This window comes from Podarcis melisellensis, assembly GCF_964234715.1.
Source record: "Podarcis melisellensis genome assembly, chromosome: 1".
Taxonomy (NCBI): Eukaryota; Metazoa; Chordata; class Lepidosauria; order Squamata; family Lacertidae; genus Podarcis; species Podarcis melisellensis.
This window is the reverse complement of record NC_138528.1, coordinates 118,853,063-118,877,824: the sequence shown is the minus strand read 5'-3', so window position 1 is coordinate 118,877,824 and position 24,762 is coordinate 118,853,063. Positions and strand designations below refer to the sequence as shown.

Sequence of the window (24,762 nt, the reverse complement as noted above, 5' to 3'; positions counted from 1 at the left end):
CCTTGGATGAAAGCTGGTATAGAAATTTAATAATAAGTTTGTGTTGCTAATGAACTTGCATATGAATTTTAAGAACTGGCTGCAGTTTCTGGCAAGAAAGGAAAGGTATGAAAGCACCAATTGTGGGTGAAACAGGCTTCTTCATTCATAGGTATGTACTTTATTAGGATCAATGCATTTTGAATTAGGAACTTTTTCAGGGGCACTATGCAGTTAAAATAACAAAAAATCCCCAACCATTTATATTGCATAGAGTTCCTGAAGAAGATTGCTGTCTTAAATGCATTTGGCCTAATAAAGTTACCATCTGTGTACCTACAGGTTTCCACTCATCTCTTGCTTCCACTGTCTGGCACACACACCTGTTCCACAACTATAGCCAGAATTTTAAAAGCTAACAACTAGTATTTTAAACACACATTACAATACTCAGACCAGAAAGCTCAACAGCAGGCTCTAACAGTTAACCGCAGCTATTGTCATATATGTCCCAGAGAATGAGAGCAGCAAAGTGGAGATGAAGAAAAGATGGACATCCAGTAAAAGACAATGATCACCTTAACTTTGTCAGGTAATTGTTAATGAAATATCCCAGTTCAGAAGTATTTCATGGTAGGCATTAAAGAAATTTCTTGGACAGAAACTGCACCTGAAGAAAAACTGTCCTTTACATATTCAACACTACAGAACATTGAAAGCTGTCTTATGACAAGTCAGACCATTTGTCCATCTGAGTGGCAATAGAAAAATACAGTCTTAGCCAATTTAAGTCCAGGTGCATTTAACAGATAACAAGGGAATTTGCAGCACTAAGTTGTCAATCAAACTGTCAGTCCATGTTCAATATTTTCTGACATGTCTTCAGCCTCCTAAAGCAGAGTGGCTAATCAGTGCACCTTCTACTTATCATACAGCAACTCCAGGATTAGTAAATTAACATAAGCCAATTTTATGATTTGAAAAAAAAAAGGCTTTTGTAACCAGTCTGAAAAAGCATTTTAATGACAGAGGTTCAGCATTGTTTGAAAATGAATGCAGACATTGGGTTATTGGTATTATGCTATAACTACATCCAATGTCTAACTGGTTGAGAGGTCAAAGAAAATGGTCAGCCTAGCAGTTCCTTAATATGTCTTAAAACATTTATTTCAACCCTACCTGGAATACACAAATGAAGAAATAATTCCCTTATTCCTGTTAGCGAGGGGACTCTTTTCATTCCACTATTCATTTTATTCATCTAGAAAACCACTGAAGAATCCTACTCCCAAATAAGGTAAAGGGATTCCTGACCATTCGGTACAGTTGTGGCCGACTCTGGGGTTGTGGCGCTCATTTTGCTTTATTGGCCGAGGGAGCCGGCGTACAGCTTCCGGGTCATGTGGCCAGCATGACTAAGCTGCTTCTGGCGAACCAGAGCAGCGCACGGAAATGCCATTTACCTTCCCGCCGGAGCGGTACCTATTTATCTACTTGCACTTTGAGGTGCTTTCAAACTGCTAGGTTGGCAGGAGCAGGGACCGAGCAACGGGAGCTCACCCCGTTGCGGGGACTTGAACCGCCGACTTCTGATAAGCAAGCCGTAGGCTCTGTGGTTTAACCCACAGCGCCACCCGTGTCCCTCTACTCCCAAGTACTAACCTCCAAAAACTGCATCTGTACTATATACTAAAAAAGGCCAGTTAGATTTTGGGATTTTGTACTAAGGCTCCGGTGTTCTGCAACCAAGAACTCAAAAGTATATCAGATAAAATCCTATGATTGGTATTCTGCAAATACACCTCTTCTCCACAACTTGACTCAAATTATAATGCTTCACACAATGGCCTGATACTGATGTAATCCACAAACACTGGTTTGCTGTTACAAGCTTCAAGATTGCACATGAAAGAGAGCCAGTGTGGTGTAGTGGTTAAGAGCGGTAGTCTCTAATCTGGGGAACCGGGTTCGCGTCTCCGCTCCTCCACATGCAGCTGCTGGGTGACCTTGGGCCAGTCACACTTCTGTGAAGTCTCTCAGCCCCACTCACCTCACAGAGTGTTTGTTGTGGGGGAGGAAGGGAAAGGAGAATGTTAGCCGCTTTGAGACTCCTTAAAGGGAGTGAAAGGCGGGATATCAAATCCAAACTCCTCTTCTTCTTCTTCTTCTTATTTAGAACTTTAATTCCTGGTGTACATTGTGTACTTAAGACTTCTAAAAAGCTGTTGAGAATATCCCATCCCAAAGACTCCTGGGTAGACTTAGCAGACGAAGGGGTAAGGAAAGAGACCCTCTAATGGATCCTTAACAAGGAACAGAAAACAGAAAGTCCTCTGTGGAAGCATATAGAAAGTAGAGTCCCTCCACGGATTGTTATTGGGATCTATGCTTTTTAACTCATTCATATATGAGCTAGAGTTAGAGGTGAGCAATGAGTTGGCCGAGTTTGCTGATGCCAAATTGTTCAGGATGGTTAAAGCAAAAAAATAAAAAGACAGTTAGGAGCTCCAAAAGTATCTGTCCAAACTGAGTAAATGGACAGTAAAATGGCACATGCAATTCAGTGAAAGCAAATGTTAAGAGATGCATGTTTTTTAGAAAGGGGGCGGAGATCCTAATTTCACATATGAGCTAATGGGGTCTTAACTGTCAGTGACTGACCAGGAATGAGACATTGGCATCATAGTGGATAGCTCAATGAAGATGTCAATTCAGTATGTGGCAACTACAGACAAAGGTGAATTCCACATGCTGGATCATGCAGAAAGAGATTGAGTAATAAAACTCCCAATGTTATAATGCCGCTACACAAACTAGGGTGCAAGCGCACTTGGAATACTGTGTATAGTACTAATCACCTCACCTGAAAAAGAAATTTGTAAAGCTGGGAAAAGTTCAGGAAAGGGCAAACAGAATGATCAAGGGGAAAAAGCAACTCCCCTATGAGAAAAGGTTACAACATTAGGGGCATTTTAGTTTAGAAATAGTGCGAGTAAAGGGGAACCTGATAAAGGTGTACAAGGTTGTACGGAGTGTGGAGAAAGTGGACAGAGGAAGGTTTTTCTCCCTCACATAATACAAAAACAATGAAGCTGAGTACTGGATGATTCAGGACAGACAAAACAAAGCACTTTTTCCCACCCTGCATAGTTGAACAACGGAATTTGGTCCCACAAGATGTAGTGATGATGGCCACCAACTTGAATGCCTTTAGGAGGACTGGAGAAGTTCATGGAGGAGAAGAGTATTAATGGCTGCTAGACACAAAGGCTGTGTACTGCTCCCACTGAGGCAATACAAATGAAAGTTGCTGGGAAATGCAGATGAGGTTCTGCCTGCAGGGTTCCCATGGGCATTTGTTTGGCCACTGAAAACAGGATGCTGGACTAGGTCCTTCTTTTTGAGGACTTTGAAGGGGGAGGGGAACCCAAACTGATGAGATATACAGAAACTACTGAAGAGAGGGCAATAGGCATTCAAGAGCAGGCTACAATTGTGGAAGTATGCCCAATAATTCCTTAGCTTTAGGTTAGTAGAACTATGTCACCACAAATTTCAGTTACATCTACTCAATAAATCCTATGGATTCAAAAGGACTTGCTCCCAGGTAAGTGTTTGTATAGGATTGCAGATAAAATCTTTCACTAATTCCATGGGGATTAGTCTTGAATTTGGCTCATGTTTTGAGTAACGGTTGTCTCGCATTTCCACATTCTTTCTATACAACTATGTGACTGGAAGCAACATGCAGTCTAAAATGACAAAAGCCAAGAATCTGAACATTCTGCTCAGGCTGCTATGTTCTACATTCTGTGCCATACAGTTTTTCTACCCCTGCTTATTTCACTTCATTAAATTAAGCATACTGAAGCCTAATTGACCAGCTGGGCATGAAACATTTCTCTCATTATGATTTACAGCTCCTAAACAAGGCCTTGTCTTTGCCAGAATACTCTGTCCTAAGACTACAGTTAGATGTGCCAAATACCTCTTTTGAAAAGGAAAAATCTAGCTACGACCTTTTCCTTAAGCGTTTATGGAGGCCACTTACCAATTAGTATCTTGCTTTGAGTGTATTTCTCCAAATGATCCACAGAATAAGAGGCACAACTCGCAGTCTAGGTTCCTGTGTAACAAATAGAGAATTTGTTCTTGTTAAAACTAAGCAGCCTCAAATGAACAAAGCTGCCCTACCACAACTCCTTACCTCTTTGCCCTAACAATTCTGACAGGTCAACTCTATTCATGTTTATTCAGATGCAAGTCCCACCAAGTTAAATGGGATTTACTTCTTGGAATGTATGTTTGTGATTGCAGTTTTAATTTGGCAAGCATTTTAACCAGAAATGTGTTTTGCTTTTAAAGTACAGTACAGTCCAGAAGATCCAAAGCACATCAGTGTATTAATTACTAAGCCTTTGATTCTATCTCACCATGCTTGCACCTTATAGTATAATTGTACTACTGCATTTTATGCCAACAATAGACATATTTTGCCCATGTAGAATATAGTGTACACCAAGAATTTATGAGGTTTGCCTTGAACTATGTTACAGAGCTGCTTTTATCAGTATGCTAGCGTTTTTTTAATCTTTCAGCATTAAAACGGTAGCTTGCGTATTTACATACAGCATCATATGTCCAATGACAAATCTATGGTAACATTCTACCTTACTGTCCCGGAGCTAGTCTCTAAATCTTCTGTGTGTTTCTCTGGTAAAATACAGTTTTAGGAAGGATGTTCGGGTTGCCTTTTAAATAGAATTGCATCTTCTCAGAATATCTAGAAGTTACATGTGACAGTGTTTTAAGTGGTGGGAAGATGCATTTTGATTTTAGCACACACCTACCATCACCACCTATCCAGATAGAAAACCTGTAATGTGTTGAAATTATAGCTATTTTAGAGTAGTAAGGAGAACTAGATCTATTGCCATATTAAACAATAGTAAGAAATGGTCACAATCACTTAATGCAGATGTTTTAAGCCTTTTTGAGTCCACAGCTCCCTTAATCAACTACCTTCTTTCTGCAGCACCTCTCTGGGGCTCAGGAGCCCAGTTATGTCACCCCTTGCCTGCAGAGCTACCAGCCTCTCACCCTTTCCCGAACACCCACCCTTGTGTTGTGTTCCCTCAACCTCCTCTCCTCCCCTCTCCTTGCGAATCCTCTGGGCAGTCTCTGAGCCCCACCGCCCCAAAGAGAGGTGCCTCCTAAAGGCACCATTCGCTTGTGGAGCTTATAGCCAGGGCTGTTGCAATAAACAGCTATGCAAGCCTTTGGTAGGCAGAGATGTGAAAGGGTATCAGACGAAGGAGGGAAAGAAAGAGGGACAGAGGCCAGTGTTGCCCACAGCATCCCTGACCATCATTCAAGGCACTCCAGGGTGCCACGGCACACTGGTTGAAAAGCACTGACTTAATGAACACAACCCATTTGAGAAACTATGGATGATGAGCTATTGACAAGAAAATGAGTAGAGCTTATAATAGGCAGAAGACTGCATTTGGAAATGTGTGATAGTGGGAAATGTGTTCATATCTTTGGTGTGAAAAGTATTATTTCATTCTTGGCCCTGATATTTCCACTTGGTATTAACTTTTCCAAATTGTGTGGTTATCAACAGCATTTTTAGAGTAGTCATAGTATGTAAATATTTCTGTATACTTTTATAAAGCAGTATACTGTATTTTATTTTGCCAAACTATTCTGTTCTTTAGTACTCTGTAAATTGCAACAACAGTGAAGTTTATTGTACTTTGAACAGGAAAGTCTGTGCTAAATTCCATGGCCCTGGCTTCTAAACCAACTTTACTTTCTGTTGGCTTGCACAATCTCTCTCTAATCTGTGCAATCCACATGGATTTAGCAATTTTTTTCATATCAGAGATACTCCAAACATACTGCACAATCTTGGGAAGATAGAAGCAGCAGTGCCACATCAGGCCAAAGATTCACCAATTCAAGCATTCTGTTTCCCACAATCAATAACTGAAAGTAACTGTCCACTCTACACCCCTCCCCCTGCAACTGGCATTCAGTTCCATACCGCTTCTGAACTTGGAAGATCCATACAGAGTTCATGACTGATAGTCACTGATAGATTTATCCTTGATGAATTTGTCTAATCCCCTTTTAAATTCATCTAAGTTTTCTGTCATAACCATATCTTGTGATAGCAAATTCCACAAAATTAATTATGGGCCGTGTGAAAAAGTACTTCCTTCTTATGTCCTGAATTTCCTGGCTATCAATAACATTTGATGAACCTGTGTTTTGATATTATGGGAGAGGGGGAAAACACTGCTCTGCCTACTTTCTCTACACCATGCATAACACTGCTAGTCTCTATCATGTCCCCCTTTAGTTACTTTTCTAAACTAAAAAGTTCTAAAGCTTGTAGACTTTTGCCACAGGGCAAGTGTCTATTTTGACTTCAGTATTCTATGCCTTTCACTAATCTACAATATTCTTTATAAAGTGGGGAAACCAGAGCTGCACACATTATTCCAAGTGTGGCTGCACCATGGATTTGTATTAGGGCACTATGAACTTGATCACTCATAATTCCTCACATGGATTTTACATTTTTCACAGCTACCACACACTGGGTTGATGCTTTTAAGTTACCTACCACAATCCTAGTATGTTTCCCCTAGTTAGTCACTAGCAGTTCAGAAGCCATCAATGTATATATGACATTAAGAAGTTTGGCTTAATTAGACACACTGAGCTGCATTTGCCATTTTGTTACCCATTCACTTAGTTTCAAGAAATCCTTTAGAAGGTATTTGCAGTCTGCTTTGGTTTTCAATACCCTGAGTGATTTGGTTACCTAAAGACTCACCTCTAAATCCAGATCATTTATTATTAAGTAAAAAAGCATCAAATAGGAAGGACCCCACTTCCTAATCCTCTAAAGTGTGAAAATCATTCCCACTCTCTTGCTGTTGAAGCTGCTACCAACCCATAATAATTCTCATTCTCATTTCTAATAACTGGTAAGGAGCCTTTGGGGAGAGAAGTCTTTCATTAAAAAGAAAACTGGAACTATACCGTTTCTACTGGGCCACACCTATATACATGTTGATGCCACCAAAGACATATAAAAGGATGGAAATGCAGAACTTCCTTTTGCAGGAGCAAGGAATTTTCTCCTCAGCAAGACTTTTTACTTTAATAATCCTGTACTTAATAATGCTTTCCACCAATTTCCCTGGAACAGAGATTAAACTAACTGGCCTGTCATCCCATACACCTAATCTCTTTAACAATTATTACTGGTTTTACATCATGTATTTTCCAATTCTTCAATCCAAATACTATCCTCAGGGACAGGCTGCTTATTTTTGTTACAATATACATTTTAAATCTGAATTCTTTAAGAATTCTTGCCTAGATTCCATCTAGATAGATGACTTGATAATATATCAGTGAACTCTAAAACTTTTTCTCATCTCTTGGACTCATCTTTTAGGCATCCATCTTAAAACAAAACAAACAAGCAAACAAACAAAAAAAACCCAGATCCAAGCACATCTACGTCCTACATTTTCTACAGTAGAGTTGCCAAGATTTTGATTCAGCTTCTCTGCAGTCTCCACATCCCCCTTTGCCACTCATTTTATCATCTCATGTTTAATTGCCTCTCTAGCTGGTTCCCTATTTCTGATACAATTAAAGAGATCTGTATCGCTGATTTGATATTTTTAGCCATATACTCTTCAAATTCTTTTTTCACTTGCAGCGTCTTGCTATCTTGCATATATTGTGCCAGATCTTGGGCTCTTTCTTCTCATTTGGACAAGAATTCTATTTCTGAAGACAACCTTGCTGCTTATAGCTTCTTTTAATCTACTTCTTAACCATGCTGGCATCCCCTTGGATTTATAGGTACTTTTCCTGCTCTTTGATATACATTCTAGCTAAGCTATTTAAATAACCTTCAATAACCTTTCACTCATGGAGGAAGTTGACTCTCCCCTTTCCACTTCCTTGTAACTAAATCCATCATTTTCTTTTTAAAATAAAATGACCCCTTTGAAATCAACACTAGCCATGCTAAACTTTCTTGGTACTTTTCCACTCAACTGATGGCAACCCAGTTTCCAGTCAGTTCAACATTGACATCTCACACCTGAGAAGTGAAATGAACATTTCAGTACAAGAAGACTCTGCTTTATCCTGTCTCAGGGATTGATTCAGGAATTATCCACCTACAAAGGCAAAGATGCCCATGATAAACCCTCAGGTTTAGTGCCTTATTCTGTATAGAACACTAATGTCTCGCATCATATGTAACTGATACATAGAAAAGACTTTACAACCTGAAAAAAGAGACTATGAATGTACTTTTGTAAACCAAGAAAATATAACAACAAACAAACAAACTGCCCAAGAGTTGCCACTAATGCCAGTATCTTCCTAGTGTGTTGACAATACTGCGCTATTCGGCTGAAACAGCCTATGTTAGGTAACTGGACTGGTCTACTGACTTAACAGACCGAACAAGCTTCCCAGACTCTTCAACCCATTGATTTCCAAGGCAAGAGCATTGGCATTTGTATTTTTTGAAACTGATCAATAAGCTCTCAGCTTCTCCTTACACATTTTCTTGGCCCTTAGAGCAGTGTACTAACATTTAGACAGGTGCTCCACAGCTAACTAAATACTAGCCAGGCTTAACACAAACAGCAACCTAATCCTGCCACTTTACTGTTATTTTCACAATTTACTGCTATTATTTTCACAATTATTATTTTGCTTCCCCTCAGCTTGGTGCCCTGTGCAAGGAACCACCCACAATGCCCTAAATCTGGCGATGCCTCCCAATTTTAACCAAACTATCCTGTTCCATTTCAATGTGCCCATAAGCAACTGTGTCCAAGGAAAATGTTTACATGAACTTAAGAAGCTAAAAACCTATCAAGTCCAGTAGCCTGGTTTCACAGTGGCATATCACATGGTCTCTGATAATTTCAAACACAGCTCTGTGTAAGACGCACTTGTCCTTGGTTTCCAAGTGACTTCAAATCAAGCAGCTGAAAGACTCTGCCCTTATATGTGTATTTTCTGCAGATTCACATATGCCTCAGCAACACCTGTGCAACCTCCAGAACTTCTAGTTGCACAAGTGTAAAGCTGCCTATTATTTAATCAGAAATTAATATGAAGCTGGAATGGGTCACCAATCAGCCTAGTCCTATGCACAATTTATTAAATTTAGTGAGACTTCTCACACAAGTTGTTACAGGTGTATTTCATATTCCCACCTTAGAAACAAGCAAGAAATGATACAACTTGCCACTACAATTTGAACCACTTTTAATGGAAGAATTTAAGCTTCTAAGAAAAGCACAAAACTTTCTAGCTGGACTATCTACCTATCCTTGGTTACACAGCTTGGGGAGTGGTTGCACTTGCAAGCTACTGATTTGGGATTTTGTAGTGCCCCCAGTCCGCCTTTAGCCACGTTTGCTTAGCAAGCGTCACATTTTGCTGGCTTTCCCTTCATGAATTCTTCCTTTCCTAATTCCGTCGCTATTTTTTAAAAAAGGGAGTGGTGACAGGTGGAATCAATGAAGCCCCACCAATAAACTGGAGACAAGAAACAAGTGTCAGGCTCAGCCAGCCCAGGACCAGATGTCTGCTTTTCACCGCAGCACAGAAAAAGCGGGCAAGGAACTGCACGGCTGGAGCCTCGAGTCCTAAGCCTGATGGACAGCTTAACAGGCATCAAAGCCCTTTGACGTAGGGTGTTTTGCATCTATCTAGCAGAGACTGAAGGATGGCTAGCCCCACCGGCTCCTCCCGAAAACACAGGGCTGCACAAGTCACTAAGCCATTACTTCCAGCCTGCAGACGACTCCAAAGCCCACCTTTTGCAACGGAGGGTTGCCATTCTTACTGAAACCACTTACCCCGCCTTAGTTTTGTTGGCTTCAGAGAAGCTAAGGGAAGTAGGTGGTTTGTTCCCTTTCAACTACTTGGTGGGGGGAGGGGGAGGAATGGAGTGGATTAGAAATTAAGCACCATGGGTGGGGCTGGGGCAACCCTGTGAACGCAAACAGCTTCCCGGATACTTTTATCGTGATGGGCAATATCTATGCAGAAAACACGTCAGTTGTACCCGATCAAACCGCGCAGATCACTCTTCACCCCCTGGTGGCCCAGGAACGTCTTACAGCCTTATTTTGGGGGCAGCGCCCTCTCCTCTCCTCTCCTCCCCGCCCAACTCCCTTCCTCCTCGGTGTCACTCACGTTGCTCGGCAGAGAGATTGCTTCCCGGGGAGATGCACGCATGCTGCGGAGCTGGGCTGAAAGAATGCAATCCTCCAACTCTGCTTTGCCAATCACCCACATTCCCGAAAGGGCAGCGGCAGCAGCAGCCCCTCCCGTAGTGGATAGCTTATGGAAAAGAGCAGGGATTTGGAGGACAGGGCGTCCTTCTGCTTAGGCTACTCACTCTCGTCTTCGAGGCTGTTGCTGCAGCTCCAAACGCCGCTTGCCTGGAGACAAGGGAATGCATCTTTTACAAGTATACTGCGGGCCCAAGTTCGGGCTCACTCCAATGCAACAGATTTTAATAGATCCTATAGACTAGTCAGATCAGCAATTGAAACTGCCGGTTGTTCAGAAAACCCCAACCACCTCCGTGCAATTCATCCGCCCCTTATTGCGCTTGACCTGCACGATTAACCGCCCAGTCGCCAAATCCCGCCAATCACACAGCACTGCGGCGACACCTGGAGGTCGAGCTAAGAAGCTTCGTCTAAGGAAGCTGACAATTCAAGGAGGAGCCCAGTTGTTGCTGTTGTTTAAAAAAATCAATTTGTCAGCAAGAGGTTTGTCAGAGAAGGGCAAATAAAATTAGAGAAGAATGGTCACACTTTCCAGAGATATATTTTGAAAGCTAACATTCCATTTCTCTGTGTGTTGGGTAGACAGTGTGCAACCTTTCACCTGTAACAGATAGGTAGCCGTGTTGGTCTGCCATAGTCAAAACAAAAAAATTCCTTCCAGTAGCACCTTAAAGACTAACTAAGTTAGTTCTTGGTATGAGCTTTCGTGTGCATGCACACATGTGTATCTGAAGAAGTGTGCATGCACACGAAAGCTCATACCAAGAACTAACTTAGTTGGTCTTTAAGGTGCTACTGGAAGGAATTTTTTTGCTTTCACCTGTAATTAGTTGCAATCTAGTTCAATTATATATTTATATCTGTTGGCTTTACTACTACTACTACTTCTACTACTACTACTACTAATAATAATAATTAATTCCTTTTACCCCAGTCTTCCTCAGCTGTAGTCTAGGCTGGCTCACAGAAATAAAATCTTTAAAAATAAGTATTAAAATAATGACCCAAAGTAACATAAAATACAATGCAGCAATAATAGTCATCAATGAAATTAAAACAATTCCAGAAGGATCCAGAAATAGTGCAGGAGACAGCCTGATCTCAACAAGGAGTGAGCTCCATGCTGCAGCATGCTGTAGAATGGTTCTGATGAGAATGTGGTGTGCAGTGCCTATATGTATGTAGTATGGAATCAAGGTTTGCACCTGCCTGCACACCCCACACAGGCAAGCTTGTCCTAGCAGACAGTCTCACACTGGATTTGATGAAGACCTACATGTAAAATCCAATGTTTGTAGGCCTGAGGATCCTGATTGTGTCCCTGATTTTTAAATTTATTTTTGGGTTAGGCTTTTTTCATGATTCCAAACCCTTCTCCAGTTCAAAATTGGGGACTGGCTGGAGAGACTCAGATTTCGTTTGTTCCTTATATATCAATATTGCATTTGTATTCATTCCACTTTTCCTCTAGGGAGCTCAAGGTGCCATTTTCTCCATCTTAATCCTGTGATGGAGGTTAGGCAGAGAGACAGCAATTGGGCCCAAAGTCAGACAATGAGGTTGTGGCTAATTTTAACTTTGGTCTTTCAGGTCCACTTAACATCCCTTCACCTTATTCCTCATTGTTAAAAATAACAGCAGCAAACATATATGGCCAAACTTGCCTAGTTTGGTCCTTAAAGACATTTACTCTTTTAAAAATCCAATATTCTCTTTGAACACCATTTCATGTTAGCATTGTGGCGATACAAAACAAGTTTGGTTCACTGTTGGCATATTGTGTTTAAGTTATTCAGTAGTGCCCTAATTTAGAACCATTTTAATGAGATACAGACAGTAATTGTCTCTTACATAGTAGCGACAAACCTAGGGGCACATAATTGATCTCTAGACCCAGTTATTTTGGAGCAGCCAATTCTTCTCACTTAAAAATTGGTTAGATGCAATGTATGCCTACAAACGGATGATGCAGAAAGCATTCAAGTTGTTTAAAAGAAACAAGCCTAAAGTAGCAGTAGTCCTTCAAGGGTAATTTAACTCACAAGGTCCAAGTGATGATTGATTTTGCTATATAAAAATGTTAGTTAAGGTGAAGAATAAAACTGAGATTTACAGTGGTGTCCATCCCCCCCAATAACTACTACAGATATCACATGGTGTATTGATTTGCTTGGTGCTTGCATTTCAGGAACTTGGGAAGCAGAGTTTAGGAATTGAAGTATAAATTGCAATAGCTATGCTGCGACATTACAAATTTATAAGATCAATTATCACTAATGTTTATGGCATATCATTTACTGGAAGGTGCCAAATACTTGATGCAGATCAGCATTAAACATTAAATTTAATAACTCTTTTATGGTTGCTTTTCAACTGGAGCTTGCTGTTGTCTGTTCCTTACAGCAGTCTTTTCTGCTTTTTCTTAAGAAATAATAGTATGAGACCTGAACAAACATGACTATAAGGCACAGCATATATGCACCAGCTGTTTTACCTAGGTTGTGTCTCAGGACATACCAGAAAGTAACAGGAATAGCAATCTGGTTGTCATTAGTATTAATTATTAGACTCCCACTTCCATTGTTACAAGTAATTACTGCATTAAATACAAATGGACATTACAAGACACACTGCCCATTTGTTCTGTTTATGTGAAGCAGCAAGCTGGAGCAATTCCCTGCACAAATATCTAATTGCAACACAGTACTCTGCAATGTCACTTCCATTGAAGAGGCAGGGTAATGTTTCTCTCTGAAACAGGTCTATTTGTAAAGGAAGGATCTCAGCCAAATGTTGTGAATGGCAGATTGGATGTTTTACCCAGTAATCCATTTATACAAGGAGAAAGCTGAATCTTCTGCTTCAAGCACAGAGCTGCAGTGCTTTCCTCACAGGTATCGTGGGGATCTCATTTGCTAGTAGCAGATTACTAACAAGCATATAGACTCTGCCCCTTGCCTTGGATACCATCCTAGAACTACAATGCAAATCCTTGCATGCACACTTCAGTTTATTATAAACAAAAAGCATTAAAAAGTATAACTGAAGTCAAAGCTTGAGACAGATCCTGTAGCATTTTAATTACTTATTTTGCAGTATTTTAACCATATTTTGTGTGCAATTTACAGAATTGTTTTAGGTTAAAGAGAGTATATGGCATGTTATCTGCCAAACAGCAAAGGGATTAACTGTGCAGAGGCCATTAAAATACTCCAAAGAGGATCAAAGTGATTTATGACTGAGAAATCAGAAACTAGGAACATAAACAGCCGAGAAATCAGACTGACAGCTGTTTTAAAAAAATCAGGAATCAACTGGTTGATAGGCCTGTGTGATGTATCAATACATTGCCCAAAACCAGTATGAGGGCTAGACCTCAATGAAGTTTAAAGGACCTGTTTGCCCATGCAGGCAGTTGAGGGAGGAACAAGCTGCAGTACATTGGCCCTGGCAAGGTGGTGTCTCTGCTTTCTAAGATGCTGTCTAGGTTTGCCATTGCTTTTCTCCCAAGAAGCAGGCGTCTTCTAATTTCATGACTGCTGTCATCATCTGCAGTGATCATGGAATCCAGAAAAGTAAAATCGGTGTTTGGACTTAGAAGTAAAGCAATTGAATATATGAGATCTGTTTCAACACTCTTAATAATATAGAAGCAAACATTTTATTGGTAAATACTGACTTAGATTCCTAGAGCTACTTTAGGTGTCATAACTGTAATCCCCCCTTCCCCTTGAGCAGCAGACCCCATGCCAGGGCTAGTTCTACCAACAGGCAGAGGGAGGCAGTTTCTTGGGGGCACTGCCTCTCAAATAGCTGATTAAGGGTACAGTCGTACCTCTGGTTAAGAACTTAATTCGTTCTGGAAGTCTGTTCTTAACCTGAAACTGTTCTTAACCTGAGGTACCACTTTAGCTAATGGGGCCTCCCGCCGCCGCCACGCGATTTCTGTTTTCATCCTGAAGCAAAGTTCTTAACGCGAGGTCCTATTCCTGGGTTAGCGAAGTCTGTAAACTGAAGCATATGTAACCCGAGGTACCACTGTATAGTGAAAAGGGGTTGGGGACATAGTGTTATAGGGGACATGATGATTCTGATCCTACCTGCAGGACTGTTTCCTAAATATGGAACTTGGAAAATTGCTATGGGTTCTATGGTATCCTCCAGGCATATTAACATCTACATGAAACTACTTGAGGAAGCTGACTAACACCAAATAAGACAATTGGTCCATCTAGGCAGCAGTGCTGGCTGCTTTTGTAGGAGCTACCACTAAGACCCTTCCCAAGTAATCCTGCCACACACTTCAGATGTGAACTTGGAGAAGGGTCTTTAATGAAGATCTTAGTGTACCAGGGGTACACTGTGAAAACAAGCAAACCTTTACTACTAGATAATGGGACCTTTGTTTATAAAACTTGATAATCCAAGATGGTGTTGGATTATTGCAGCTCCCAAACAAGTGCCTAGAAGAGTAGGCTGGTCCTTCAGAATAGAGAAACTAATTATCTCTAGATACAATGACTAATAGAACTGGATCTAGTTCTTTTCCTTTCCATTTTGCTTTCAGCAGTCATCTGCTCAAAACAAACATTTCCATTATTTGGTGCACATACACACACATGCACGTATACAAATATGCACACTCCAAATGACTATAGTGACTGGTGATTTTAAAAAGCTGTACCTTAAACAAGAGCTGTAGTAACTTTTCAAACAATTTTTGTTGCTGGTAACAGTTCTGATCTCTGACAACCTCTTGCCACCACTAACTGTCATCTCTTGACTAGACAGGAAAGGTTTCCTAGGCAAGCATTGTTTATACAGCCATTGTGACACAATTGCTAGCTTCAGGGCATTTTAAGATGAGTTTCTGTGTTTAAGAGCTTACAGCCTTTCTCAACCTGTGGATCCCCAGACGTTGTTGAACTACAACTCCCAACACCCCTAGCTAGCAAGGCCAGAGCTCAGGGATGGTGGAAGTTGTAGTCCAACAACATCCGGGGACCCACAGGTTGAGAACCACTGGAAGCAGAGCCCATGAAAGGTAATATTAGCCCCTGAGGGATTTAATGTATCTATTTGTGAATTCAATTATAGCTTTCAGCTTCTGCATGTCTGTCATAGAGATGAAGGAGTTATCAAAGCACAGAACATGTAGATGTGCAAAAACTTATTCCTTGCCAACTAGGCTGGGCAAGGCAAAGGGTCCCACATGGGTTCCATTGTGCCCTGCGAAGTTCTTGGTTCACCCCTAGCTGACAGAGGGGTAGAGAAAGGGAATCACTGCAATTTACAAGTATTTCGTCCTTCTTACTAGTTGCACCAGGCAGACTTTCCATATCTAAAGAGGATGGAGGGAACACACTTCATCTGGTTTGGGTACTTTTCATACATGTTCACTGGCAAGTCAGTTCCATTCCACTTCTGTGTAGATTTTTAAAGAAAAATTAAAAAGAAACCCAGAAGCTTTAGTGAAAGCAATTTTTTAAAGTCCTTACAAGGTGGAACACCTTTTTCTTTCTTTCTCCTTTTAAAGGTATTTTCAAACCGCTTGGAAGAGCTCATAAATGCAACATGTGGAGGTACTGCATTGGCCCAAATATAAGCCGCACCCACAAATAAGCTGAACCTTTAAAATTCAAGGGGAGAAAAGAAAAAAAGAAAATACCTGAATATAAGCTGCTCCCTTAAAATTCCACAGGCACTCACACCTGTAAATGGCAAATGTAGAAGAAAATCCTATGGGTACCATTCCCCTGCACTCCCAGGCTGCTTCCTGGGTGGGAGCTGCACCACTTTGCTGGAGGTATAAGGTTGCACATATAAGCCACATTTTAACCTTGCACGGTTTGAATTTGGGGGGAAAGTGCAGCTTATCTTTGGGCCAATATGCTATGGGGGGGATGCCATTTGAAATGCCTCAGGAAGTGACTTGGCAATTGTGTAGAGAAAAAGCTGTCTGCCCTCTTGCACCTATGAAATCTTCTGTGACTTTCCAAATAAAATAAATTGTATCCATTTTGACTTGGATTCCTCTTCAGGGATTCAAATCTTCTTTGGATATGGTGCTGTGTTCTTGGCTTCATTTTATCCATTTTGTTTACCACATGTTGCTGCCCAAGGTTGTGGAGAAACCGCTTGCGTTCAGCCATCCATATGTACTCAGGTACTTTCCCCATGTTGAATCCTCTGAGAAAAGATGGTCCCCAGTCATCTGAAGGGTGTTGTGGTGAGGCCATTATTGAAGCCCTCACCTTGGGACAAAATTCTTGGTCTTTTGTCATCTTTACTGGCTATGCTCAGAATTACATAATTGTGACTTCCAGTGTCCACTAAAGAACATGTCAATTAAACATGCACCTTTTGCTTGCAAGCAGCACAAAAGTCTAGAAAGACGACATAATCATATAAAAAAAAATACATTTTTAAAATAAGAATCACCTTGTTTACAATTATACTGATTTGTTTAAAAGTTTCATTTTAGATGAGTTGGAAGGTGGAATGATGGACAGGGCTTTACGAAGTTGCCCTTTTGGGCACAATTATCTTTTCCTTTTTAGATATAAAATTATATTAAGTATAAAAATATAAACATAAATTTGTTTATTTAAATAATTCTGAGCCTAAGGAATAGGGTAAGCAACACATTTAATACACAAAATAGGGCTTGTGGTGTAGCAGATGATGTCACACAAGGACTTGGGAGACCAGGGTTCAAGTCTCACTTAGGGGGGAAATTAATAAATTAAATTAAATATTATTTTCCAATAAATTCTGCCAAGAGATGTCTCCTCAAATCCCTTGTGTCTTTGCATCCTCTCCAAGATATGAAGGGAGAAAATAAAGTAGCAAAATATTTCAATTAGCAGCCAAAGCCACAAACCAATTGTGCCGCAGGGAGTTTTATCCAATCCTCCCCCCAGAAAAAAAACCAGAAAATTCATGGGTGGCAGGACAGAGGACAGGAAAAATAATGCCTAGCTGTGGCCACACAGATATTGTAGACCATGAGAGAGCAAGATCTTGAAAGCCTTCAGATAAAGACACATAAAGATATATTCCATTAAGCATTATATACATATAAGTACAAGCAAAGCAATATCAATAATAAATATAAAATCATGAAAATGCAGACTTAAGTATAAAGGGTAACTGAATAAATAGGGAACATGTGGTTAAATTAATTATTGTTAATGCCACACATGATTGTGTTAAAACACTAAGTATGAGCTGAACTGGAAAAGGGTTAAGTGAGTGGTAGAAAGGACTATGTTCAATGATGTTATTTAAAATTGAGCATGCATTTTTACTGTATTTTATTTTTACAAAGTTTAAAATTTAGTGAGGGAAATCCAGAGATTTTCTAATTAATGCATATAGGAACCACAAATTCCAGCAGAGGTCAGTATATATACACAGTACTACACAACTCAATGGTCTCCTTTTGATAATGTGCTTTATAGGAAATCTTCAGTATCAGAAGAAATGCAAGAAATGCATAGATTATAATACAGTGGTACCTCGGGTTAAATATGCTTCAGGTTACATACGCTTCAGGTTACAGACTCCACTAACCCAGAAATAGTGCTTCAGGTTAAGAACTTTGCTTCAGGATGAGAATAGAAATTGTGCTCCACCGGTGCAGCAGCAGCAGCAGCAGCAGCAGCAGCAGCAGCAGCAGCAGCAGCAGGAAGCTCCATTAGCTAAAGTGGTGCTTCAGGTTAAGAACGGACCTCTGGAACGAATTAAGTACTTAACCCGAGGTACCACTGTGCTGAAAAGCTCTACAGTTAAAGAAAACTCCCCCCCCCTTTTATCGTTTTGGTGGAATGGTGTATTTCAAAATCCAAAGGATTCATGATGTTATGTAAAGGGGTGGTTACTTTTAAAAAAGCCTCAGGCAATAAATCAACACTATAAGTGAATATTTTTTTCATCATTTTATTATAATGATGCTTAATAGTTGTACGGTAGAACCTTGGTTGCTGAACATAATCCATTCCAGAAGACAGTTCGACTTCCCAAACGTTTGACAACTGAGGCGTAATTACTGGTTGGCAAATTCCTTTTAAAAAATGGAGAAACGTGCCCTGGAAGCTGTTTGAAACAAGTTTTGGTTTCCTATGAAACCTAGAGATGACTTGGAACGAAAAAGAGCTGCACTTTAGGAGCCTGGCTATTTCTTCAGGATGAAGATGATGAAGAAGTAGACCCTTAAAAAGGCTCCTTTTGGAGGAACCAGTTCAGTGTTCAGCTGTACAGGGTTAGTGGACTGAAGTAGTGGGGCATTACAATAAGGGGCAACCACTAGATTAAAGTTAGAGGAGATCTGATCATTATTGTGCTGAAAATCCATTGCAGCTGGAGTAGGCTGAAGGGTGGGGGGACACCATAAGTTGTTCTGGCTGCACTGAGAACTGTGTATCCATAGGCTGCTGACTAGTAACCCCTTAAACAGGGACCCAACCACCCTCCCCATCCACAGGAGCTGAAAGGACCACTGATGCCTTACCAATGTATTGGGCCCTTCTGACATCAGTAGGAGCTCTACACCTCTGCTAGTGAGTGCTCTGGGTATATTGCTGCTGCTACTCCAACTGCTTAATCTTTTTTGTGGCCTTGCGGCTGTTGCTCTCTCCAGGACACCTATTGCCACTGAGGCAGGGTCCTCGGAAGCCATCTCTGTTGCATTTATGTGTCCAACTGGTATGCAGGTCTAACATACAGTATACATGCCTAAGATGTAGTAAACTCAACGGTTGTAAAGGAGGAAAGGCATAAAAATTGATGCAGTAAGGGGCTGACTGTTCAGAACCCCGTCATACAGCTGATCAAAAGATCGGGATGGAGCACTACTGCTCCAGTGCTTCAGAATGTAGCATTAGATCCATCTCCCTTGGAAAGCAACATTGGAAACTCTAGTGAAGAGGGGAAGAGGGGAGGGCAAACACAATGATCTTTTCTTAAGAGAGAGGCAGAGATCAGGAGAGTGTGCAGGAAGGCAACAAGATGGTGACTGGGGGAAAGCTAAAATGGCGACCAGAACAACAAGACAAACGACAAAATATCAAGAAACAAGCCTGAAGAAGAAATGCCCGAGAGAAAACACAGCAAAGATACAGGAATTGAAGACGAATACGTGATTGCATTCACAAAGGCAGAACAGGTTATGGGAGTCACCTGCATCCCAATACATTGTGCCTGCCCTTGACTGCTTGGTGGGATCACAGAACCCAATCTGACCTGATAGGCTTAATCCTACCATGGGAAATAGTGGAGGCTGCTATAATCCCCTCCTCCCATATTACCATGTTTGTGCACAGGTACAAGTGGACAATATCACACAGCATGGCAGCCACATGTCCACTCACCACCACCATCATATTGGAGTTTCTGTTTAAACAAGCAATGTCTTCAAGCAGTCTTGGCTAGTTTTCTATTAAAGGGCAGGAGGCTGAACTAGATGATATTGGGGAACCCTTCCAGGTCCTATCTTGTATGCTTCTATAATGATAGAAACAGAGAAACATGAGTCCCAGGAATAGGAAATTGCCTAAGGTTGCTAAAACTGTCATATGATTCCAAGTGGCCCAGTTGAAGTGGGTTATGTTCTGAAGGTAGATAGTTTACACAACTCTTTCAGCAAGTGCCAGTTGACACTGGGATATTAAAATACAACTATCATAGTAACAGCCATGCAAACTTGCTTCTTTTTATTAGTAACATTCACCTTGTTTTCATTTATTATTATTATTATTATTATTATTATTATTATTATTATTATTATTATTATTATTACCCTGCCCATCTGGCTGGGTTGCCCCAGCCACTCAGGGTGGCTTCCAACACATATAAAAACATAATAAAACGTCAAACATTTAAAACTTCCCTATAAGTAAAATGACATCATATAAAACCAGGAATGGCAGCACCAATAAAGCATGAATTGTCCCGACTGCATGATAAGGTATAATACACTATTGTAAAATTGTCATATGGCACAGAAATGGGCAATTGCAGAAATGGATTGAAGTTATTTCACTGATGCAGCATCTAAATGATATTTTTAGTCACCACCCACCAATTTAATTCAGCAACAACTCACACTTTATACATGGCATTAACCTATTATAGTGGCACTGGAAATTATAGGCAACATAGCTTGACTGACTTGCTGCACGTGGTCTGTTTAGGACACTGTTGCAGTAACATTAGCACATATATCTTTACAACTAAGATGTAACTGTCATGATTTTTATGATGAATGATAAAGTGTTAAGTGTGGCCATGATGATTCCCATCCAAAGTCTTTTGCTAGCATCAGAAAGTTGGCTGAACATGGACCTTTTTCAGTGAAAATATTAGCTTGGATATGAACGTCAGCATACTCACATTTTTTCCTGCATTTTATTACAATGATGCTTAATATTTGTACATTTGTTTCCACTGTAAATCTTGTTTCTTTTTAAACATTGTGTAACATTTCCTCTAGTTTAAAACCTGGCACACAAAGACGACAAGGACCAAAATCTAATTTATAAATTGTTATGTTTAAATCACTTTGACTTTTACAAAGTTATATAAATCTGAAGGACATTTTAAAGCATTTTAATCCTTCCACAATTCTCAATATACTATCAGCAATGAATGAGATATAAATGCATGTATGCATATTTCTATACTAAGAAGATAAATAAAAGATGGAGAGGATACTGTAGGGTTCTCATTGAGTCCCAATACTCCCAATACTCTTGGGAGTATGGCATGAATAGAATTTGCTTGTGGAATGGCTACTGTGATCAACTAGAAGAGCAATGAATTTGTGCACAAAATGCTTTAGAATATAAGAATTGATGTGTTAGATCAGGCCAACTGTCTTATTTAGCGCAGCAATCTTGTCTTCTCTTGGTGGCAAACAGTAGGTTACCTCTCCCTACCTGCAAATTGGCTGAGATTATGGGAGAAGAAAATGATGTTGAGGGGAAAACAAAGGGAAGAAAAGGGGGTTTAATGTAGCCTCCTAAAATTTGAAAATGGTAAGTTTCAATTTGTGAGAGCATTCCACCTTTTCCCACATCCATTTTGCATCCTTTCTTTCAAGCTAAAATTTGGTGCAACACTGATCGTAGTATTTGTGTTTGAATGTGAATATTTTTCTGTCGAGTGCACAATTTTACTGAGAGAGATTATAGGTGACACATGATGTAGCAGTGGTATGTGAGAAAGAGTTTTAGCAGACTACAAACATAGTAAGCAGTGTGATGCAGCAGCTACAAAGACTATAAGAAAAGATTCTAGACTGCGGCAACAGACTTACAGAAACCAGATCATGAAAAGTACAACTGTTAACTTCTGAGAAAGGTTTGCATGGTGTTAAAGCAGACAGTGTATGGAACCTTCATTTTCCTAAACTGTTTCTGTGCCTTTGATCTCTATGCTGACCCTTTCTTCAAAATCTTAGACTAATACTCTTAAGCTTGCATGTTTTTGCTTCCGTTTCCCCTCCCACTTTTTTTTTTTTTACCTTATTCAGAGACATCATTTTGAAACTCTCTCTGCTGAAAATAGACGCTTACCTCTTTCTCTGGGTGGGCAGCAGTTGCGGGCTCTCATGCTTGGTCACCATCCCCAGGCAGTGAGAACAGAGTGCACATGGCTGGGTGGCCTTGGGGGGAATTTCCCCTGGCCGCCTGGCTTGAGTTGCCGCCAGATGCTGCACCCCAAATTAGCCAAGGGGTCGCCTTTCGGGGGGTGGTGTGCCTTGCAGGCTGAGAGGGTATTGGCTGCATGCATGTCTTCGCAGCCAGTGAGGCACAAAAGCTGGCAGCACCATCCTGCCTCAGCGCAGTTGGCACTGACCCGGGTTTGGGGCAGCACTGTGACTCAGCCCACCACAAAGGAATAAACAAACCAAGGGACATAGCTCCTTTGAACTCCAACTTAGTTACCGGTAGTTAAAACTAGAGAATTCTTTACCACCCAAGTATGTATTTCCAATAATAAACCTCTTTCTTATTTTTCCAGCTCTCTCCTAACAAGGATTCACAAGCTGAAAGCCTCCAAGCTGTGCAGTAACTTTGCATATCAGTCAACAACCACTCTATTCTGCTTTGGTGAAGCATCAAGAGTACTATGTCCAGTCCTTGGCATTACAGTTTAAGAAGGATACTGACAAACTGGAACAACTCCAGAGGCAAGCAACAAGGATAGTGGAAAAAATGGAGACCAAGCCATATGAGAAAAGATTTCTTCTCAACCTTCTGAAAGCAAGGGCAGTTACTGATTTGGGGAAGAACGGACTAGGTGGATAATCAAAAATTTATCACAATTTCACTCTACATAATTTCATTGATAAACATGTTATTGGTAAGAAAATGTATTTTATGCTTATAAAGTAGACATTATAAAATGTATTTTATGCTTATAAAGTAAATAACTTAAGGCCACTGGTTTCAGTGGGTCTGCTCTACATACTCATAGCCTGACACATAACACATATCACCCCATGTGAACAAATGGTAATATTTATATTAGTAATGATTCTTATCCTACAAAATTTGAGAGTCAGATTAGAAAGGCATGGAAAACACGGGCCTTCTCAAAATCAATTATGTAAAGACTAAAGTGATAATCCTTGGTAGGAAACTGCTCTTTTCACAAATGATAATTAGGTAAAATTGATGCATAGGTCGCTCAACTGTGGTCACTTCCCTCCATATCGAGGTCAAGGGAAGAGGGATATGAAATAGATGGCTGCCTCTAAAAGTGGTGTAGGATTTGTAGTCTGCAATTTTGTTTCCACTAATGGACCAGGCCCAGTTCAAGGTATTAGTAATGGTGTACAAAGCACAATACAACCTAGCAAAATACTTAAAGGCACACTACCTCTGATACTTTCAGATATCTGCAGGGTAAGTCCTGCTTATGGTGCTGTTGATGGGCACAGCACTGGCATGGGTCATGGCATTCTTGGCAATGGTTCACAATGTCTGGAACACATTCCTGACGGACATCAGAATTTCCCCTGCATTGCTGACATTTAGTTGCCATATGTATTTCCCCAGACTTTTTACTGCCTGGTGCTGTTTTGAAGGTTGTTATTGATTTTCTGTAATTTTAAATATTTTCAATGGTATCTACTATATGCTGGGCTGTGATTATAATAAAATAAAATGCACATTTGGATGCAAGCGTTTTTTAGTTCTTACAGACTCTGAATGTCATCTCAAAAATGGGATGTTCAGCAGTGAATTATGTTGTCCACCAATGTTTGAGCAGAGATGCACCTAACTGCCAATTGTTGGTTGGAAACCAAGGACAGGAGATGATCCGATCCTCATGTCTTTGTGGTCCATGACTCACTTAACTCACACCTATTTCTATCAAATTGTGCTACTCATGCTGCCCAACAGGTGCAACTGCATCTTTCACGACCTATTTGAGCTACATAGAGCTTAAAGTTCTCTTTGTGGGAGATTCTGAGGTCCTTATCTTATTCTGCTGGGGCTTGGAACCTGTGAAAAAGTAGTAATGAGCCTCTTCCTGTACATGGATGAAGCAGGACCCTGGGCAGTTCCCAGCAATTCCTGCTAGTTGACTTTGGGATGATATTTCAGCAAAGGCTTAAATCAGGGACGGTGAATCTATGGGCCTTCATGATGTCATTGGATTCCAACTCCCCTCACCCACAATCAGCATGGCCAATGGTGAGAGATTTAATTTAATTTTGTCTATTGTTTATATCCCATGTTTTCTTACTAGGGAAAGCCCAAAGTGTTAAACAGAAAAATAAACACAAAATATTACAATAATCAATAATCATGCCGCCATGTAAAGATGTTTTATTTGAGGTTTTAGAAGGTTGCATGCCGGGAGGGGATGTGGGGAGGTGGGATTCAAGAGTAACAATGAATTCTTAATAAACCAGAAGATATAAATTCAGTGGGTTAAATCCCAAAAAAAACAAGCTGAAGTATTAATGAAATGATCCAGAGAAACAATGCTAGGAGCAGAATGATATCACAAAACCATTTCTCCTCAAATTACTAGGCCAATTTATCAAATTATTGGTGGAAATGGTGTTTCTTCCCAGCCCTAATTGCAGCTATTTGCACCTTGATCCTAAATCTGTTCACCTCAATCAAGGAAAGATGATGTGAATGTCGAAGCAGGATCCTGTGTATGATGATACTATTCAAACTTTCAAAAGTGTGTTCCACAGGGTAACTGCTTGGTTTCAGAGTTATGTCAGCATATGCATCTCTGTTTGGGTTGGACAGAGATACTGAATCTAGTCCTCTACACTGCCACCCCTAAACAGGTGACTGGTGTGCTGTCAAAGGATACCACACAAGCCAGCTGTCCTGGATATATGCGCAAGGAGATTTCTTCTCAACAGTACATGTCTTGTCTACTGCACTCA

At 40.5% G+C, this 24,762-nt stretch overlaps 2 long non-coding RNA genes across 2 annotated transcripts in view; one reads left to right on the top strand and one right to left on the bottom strand.

The window, feature by feature from the left end:
- Positions 1 to 24,762, bottom strand: part of LOC309363368 — a 64,890-nt gene that overhangs the window by 1,795 nt on the left and 38,333 nt on the right. Inside the window, exon 4 of the long non-coding RNA XR_014165308.1 lies at positions 4,031 to 4,105. This is a non-coding gene — a long non-coding RNA (uncharacterized lncRNA). The remainder of the gene's footprint in view (positions 1 to 4,030; positions 4,106 to 24,762) is intronic.
- LOC309367209 lies at positions 15,289 to 22,668 on the top strand. The gene is made up of 2 exons (XR_014166950.1): positions 15,289 to 15,384; positions 22,365 to 22,668. It is a non-coding gene; the product is annotated as an uncharacterized lncRNA (long non-coding RNA).